Raw genomic sequence first — 6,000 nt, forward strand, 5'->3', positions numbered from 1 at the left:
CAATGAAAATACCTTAGATAAGACTAATGTAATAGAGAAATGGTTCTAGCACACAGTGGAATTAAAATCAGAACTGGAAGAGGAGCATTGGTGGTTCCTACTATCCCAAAGACTGCAGCCAAACCAGCAAAGATTTAAGGAAATGACTCATAGTACTCAGAAGAAAGAAAAACAGCATAGTAATGGCAAGAAAAGCTAGGTTAATGTAACCAAACTGTTGAAGTCAGGTTTACTAGCCTGCAGAGGCAGACAGGAAGCACTGAAATGACTGAATTACATTCCTAAAACAAGTCTGCAATAGTGTTTTATCAGGTTAGTGACTGTAAATGTCCAAGAACTTCAGTGGACATGAAGGAATACATTTTGCATTTTTACACAGACATGTTAGAGTAAATGAATTTGCACATGTAACAGGCAAAGACTTGATCCAGAGATCTTAGTGTAACATACTCTTTGGCAATACCATGAAGCCTGTTCTTTAGTTTGCTTAATAAATACCTGAATCTCAATTTGCTAATATGCTTATTTTTAAAACGTTAATTTCAAAAAAAATCTGGAGTTTTAATTTCTGGGCAAATGTTTGTATTGCTCTTAAAAAAACCAACCTCTAAACACAATTATTAGCAAGACTAATTATGTAGGAATGCTTGCTATCTTCCTGCATGAATGGGCTACAAGTAGTAAAGCCAAACCTGGGCTTCCACTGTAATTACTAAGATTGTATACTGACATAGAATTCATGTGAAAAATATTTTAAGCCATAACTTAGTACTTATTTCCGAAGTTGAACAATTAATTTAACAGTGTTTTTCTGGGACAGTTGGTGTTGCCTTCAGTACAATCTTCAGTGTTACTATGGCTGCAGATAGCAGGGTTGCCTGTTTGATAGCCATTCTTTTCTCCTTTTTTGAAAAGAGCAGTCACCTGATGACACGATGGAGGTAGTGGACGCAGGTTAGCACACAGTCCTGAACAGGTTTTATTTAGAACATGATCACCTTAAGGGTGATCAGATATTGGAACAGGTTGTGCAGGGAGAGTGTGGGATTTCCACTGTTGGAGGTACCAGAACTTGACTGGACGAGGCTGTGAGCAACCTGATCTAATTGACGCTGCTTTGACCATGGGACTGGGTTTGACCTTCCACCTCAATTCAGTCTATGATTCTATTTTCTTCTTATGTCACATCGACTGAGGGTTTTTTCTGAATTTACATTTCAAACTATTGTATGTTCTTATTCTAGAAACTTAGTCCAGACCACAATTTTCTAGTTTACTTGTAAGGATGTTACATGTAACTTTGCTAAAGGCTTATGTTACTATTATACACTACATCTGCTAGTTGAAGCCATGATATATTCTTGACAAATTGGGCCATTCTTTGTCCTAACTGTTCAAAAATCACTTCCTAATAAGTTGTTTTAGTATCATCTTTGATTATCTTTCCAGTCTCCCACTTTTTTCTGGTTTTGGATTTAGTGCTCTTGTATTTCTTTTGTATGTCACTTTTTCCTGAGGACTGGTGCATGTTTTGTTCTGTTTTTTTTTTTTAAAAGGCTGTCCCTGATGTATCACCTGCATGGAGTGGTAATGGCCTTTGGGAAATACAGCACCTCTACTGTGAAAACTGGAGCTGCTTCTTTTATCCTGTTCTGCATAATGCTTTGGTTCCTACACATGGGGGCATGGGGACAGAGTTAGGTTTGGCATGAAAGCACTGTTTACTGTCTAATGGAGGCAACAACTAGTCTTTCCCTGGAGCTACATGTTAGAATCAGCTGGTATCAAGTAAATAATCATCTTTTGTAAGGTTGACTATGCTAACATTGTTTTTCTGCTGAGCAATTTTCTGGCAGCAGCAGACAGATCTACTTTCCAAAATGCTAATCTGGAGACTGCTGGAATTATTGTTTTTCTGTATTTAGTTGGTATAGGTGAGCACATTTAAAAAAAAGGATTCTCAGAAAACTGATGGAATTAGGCAGTCAATTTAGAGTCATTTACAGTAGGAATCAAGCACCTAATTTCTTCTTGTGCCCCCTGGAAATGTTTTTTCCACTTGCTGCCTTCTCCTATAGTTTAGTCTTTCTGCAGAGCTGCCAACAATATTGGGATTAAAGCAAATTTGCCTTTCAGGCATTGTTTGGAGTAGTGACTGGCTAGGACTACCAGTCACAAGTCACCATGGACCATACAGGAAGTATAAATTACAAGTAACTTTGCCAGTGTATTTTACACGTACAAGTCTGCCTGTATTCTGAGTGAATGTCATAATGTTTGAACTGGTGTAGTCACCAGAGTAGGTTTAGATATGCAAGTATGTCTTCTGTAGCAATCTGAAGGGCACCGAGAGGCTTTGGGTGGCTTCAAGGTATGTGGCTTGCTGCACTCTGTCACAGCTACCAAAGCAGGTAGCAATATTTTACTTCTCTGGATGCTTATTGCACTTCTGTATGCAGTTATAATACGGAGCTATGCATGGATGAAATGCAAAATAATTAAACAGCCTTTCATTCCTTTTTTGTCCTAGTATGTGCACTTTTAAATGAGATGAATCACTAACTTGACTTGGTTAACCCTAGGGGAAGGCCTTTTAATTATTAACTTAAATAGTTGTGGGAGTTTTGCACATTTTGCTTTAAGAATGTTATGCATTTTATACTAAAATGGGCTGAGTGTGACTTATCTGACTCTGTCAGGATATTTAAAATCAACAAAATTTTTAATATCCAGTACAAAACCACTGGCTGAGACCATTGAACCAGATTAATCTTAAGAGGTGCAGCAGTGATTCCAACTAACAAGAGCAGTACCCTTTCATATGGCCATCATGCACAAGAAAGAGCTGGTGGAGTTAGTGAAGAGCAGTATAACTTCAGAGAGTGATGTAAGAAAGCAGGGATGTGGGGGCTGTCATTCATGAGATGTAATGTTGCAATACAAGGGCTTCTGCACAGGTGCTGTGTGCTAAATGAAGCTCACTTAACTAATCTGTACCTTTCCTGAACTCATTTTGTGTAACAACCTGTATAGTGCTGGAGTGGCAAAGGTCACATAGGTCTTGAGATGAGAGCAGATGAAAGATGCATAGTCATTTATATACAGAAACAGTTCAGAAATACAGTACAACAGACAAATAATCCACCAGTGGATGTACAGTTACTGCAGTGACTCTGAACATTGATGTAGGGCAACAGACTTCCTGAATCCCCTTTGAGAGTGTAGTAGTCAAGAGACTCACCTGTAATATTCTGTCCCTCAGGAGGGAGGGTGAGCAGGATTCAGATCCCTGGGGTAGGCAGTCTGTGGTACCACAATATCAGTGTTTAGCTAATACCATAAAAAACAGGGACAGAACTATTCTGAAATAGCTAAAGCTTATTGATTGCACATACATTTCTTGAGATTAAGATAGCTAGAGGATTCTAGACAATATATAATATTATAAAGGCCATCAGTCACTGTGGTGCTTAACCCTGGCTTTATGTGTACAAATACGTTCACCAAAATCAACAGGCTTACTTATGTGATTGAATTCATGTCTGCTTAAGTGTGTTGCTGGAATGGACTCACATACTTTCCGCTATGGCATGTGAAACAATGTGCTTCAGGGAGAAAGTACAATCCCCAACAAAATTAATAGCCTGAAAAGGAGGAGATAAAAAATGTATTTCATTGTTGCTATATGCAAGTCTGAGAGAGCCCAAGTTTGACAAGTGAAGCATATTGTGCAGTGGGGCCTAGTGTTTTGGCAGGTGGATTGTTGCTGACTTAGAAGTAGGTATTTTGATTCATGGCACAGTCTTCTGAACACTTTTTCCAAGTTTTGGTAGGAAAAAAGGTCTACAAGGACACTTAAGAAAACCTATTGTCTACTAATATTTAGTGGTGAGGAAGGATTGCTAGTTAGATACTATTAACATTCTGGTGAAAACTCATCTTTTTGCATCATGGAGCTGATAAAACAATAGCTAATCATTGAAAAATCTCCATGTGCTCATACCAGATTAAGTTTCACAAGCAACATTCCTGTGTCTTACAAATGAGCTGCCATGGCACTGTGATTCCTGAGCTATGAGAAAATGTTTTCTTTGGTTTACAGGTGGGTTAATATTGGAAATTCCTATGAACAGTGCCAGATATTATTTGCTCTGATAAGGAACAACAGTTTAGTTTTTATCTTGTGTTTGGGAGGAATACATCAGTCATCTACACTCAGATAGCACGGAGGTAGCAAATTTCAGAATGATCTTTAGTTTTTTGAATCTTCCTACTGTAGTTAAAGATAAGTTTAGGCAGGTACAAAATGTGATTTTTCACCTCTTTATTTTTTCTTCCTCATGACACATTATTTAGACTACTTGTGTTTTTAAAAATGTCTGGTTTATACTAACAGTTCAGGTACTACTCTTAATACAATAAATGAGGGATTACTTAAATTAGTGATTTTCAGTTTCGTGAAAGTAAAAACTGAGCCATTAGGAAAAGATTGCATTTCTAGACTCTTAAAAACATCTTTTGTGTATACAGTTATTTTCATGTTTAGTCTGTTTTAAGTATTTGGGGATCATTTTCCATGAATTTTATTTACTTTGGTTGGAATGGAGCAGTCTCCCTCATGATCAACTTGTCTGGCTGGAAATGTTGAGGAAGATGAGGAGGTTCTCAGGCTTTGTGGGGCTTTTTCCTCTCATTTCACTAGTAGCATGATTTCTTTCAGGCTTTTTCCTCAGCAAGTGGCCTGTTGGGGGTGTTCCCACAGCTTTTATTCAGGCTGTACTCCTAGTAGAGCAAAGCCAGAGGTCTGTAGTGTACTAAGTGAAATCTGCCCTGGTAGGGATTGCACAACTTGATCCAAGGGGACCTACAACTGAAGTGACTGCAGGCCTGTGACTGATCAAAAGGCAAGCATCTCAGTAATTGGCTTGCCTATGGATAATTGTTGTTTAGTGTGTTTTGCTACCACCCACAGCTTAAATCTTAAACTAGTTGCAGTAGTTGGAAGGTAAATATAAAGGCCTTAAGCAGTGGCTTTCAACATGCTGAATTAAAATATAAATGCACCATGAAGTGACCTGTGGACCTTTATTTTCCTTGCAAGATGAATGTGCGATTAGAACAAAAATTAACCCAGAAGAATACTTAGTGAAGAATATACTGTCATTGACCTGGATCGACACACTGACATAGTACAGTGGGAATAATTCTTGACAGTTCATATAGCTATTAAGATGATGTAATAAATTTTAAGTATGAATATGAAATATTGTTTCATTTACAAATGTGTTGCTCATGTTTTTTTCCTTAGCGGTTCTATTAATTCTGGTTCATTGTTGTAATAGATCATTATTTTTCCATCTTGCTGTCAGGAGAATGCATAGAGATTCTTTGGTTAAGGCATGGTATGAAAACACACAGAGTCTGGGTCGAAGTATTCCTGTGAGTAAGAACATGGGACCAGACTCAGTTGCTTAGTCAGATGTATCAGTAATGTGCATAATGTACCAGTGTTCTGACTGTTAATTGTAGCCTCATGTTTATCCAGTGCTACAAAGATGTCTTAAAGCAAGGATGTCTTAAAGCAATCTGTAATTGATACTTTGAAAAAAAATAATTGGAAACTATTTGGTACATTTTTGTTATCTTACATAAGAAACATGTATTTTTTTCCACTCTGTTGACAAATGAAATAAGCTGTTGCAGGAGTTTTCTGCAATGCTGGAAAGTAAGCGTACCTCTAATAGTTTATGATGGCTTGAAGTCAGCGTTGGTAGAATGCCTAAAAATTCCTGCTTCCTGTTGAAAGCACATTCAGCACACTGGGACACATTTGTGTGATATGTAGAAGGTCTACTTTTTTTATTTACACTAAATTTTCAGTGATTCCTGTTATTTCAAACCACATACACCCACACAGCTATGGTTACTTGGAATCTGTCTTGACTGGAATATATCAGGAGTAATTGGGTTGGTATGCCGTCTTTTGTTGACAATTGGAAA

This window comes from Gavia stellata, chromosome 9, assembly GCF_030936135.1.
Source record: "Gavia stellata isolate bGavSte3 chromosome 9, bGavSte3.hap2, whole genome shotgun sequence".
Lineage (NCBI taxonomy): Eukaryota > Metazoa > Chordata > Aves > Gaviiformes > Gaviidae > Gavia > Gavia stellata.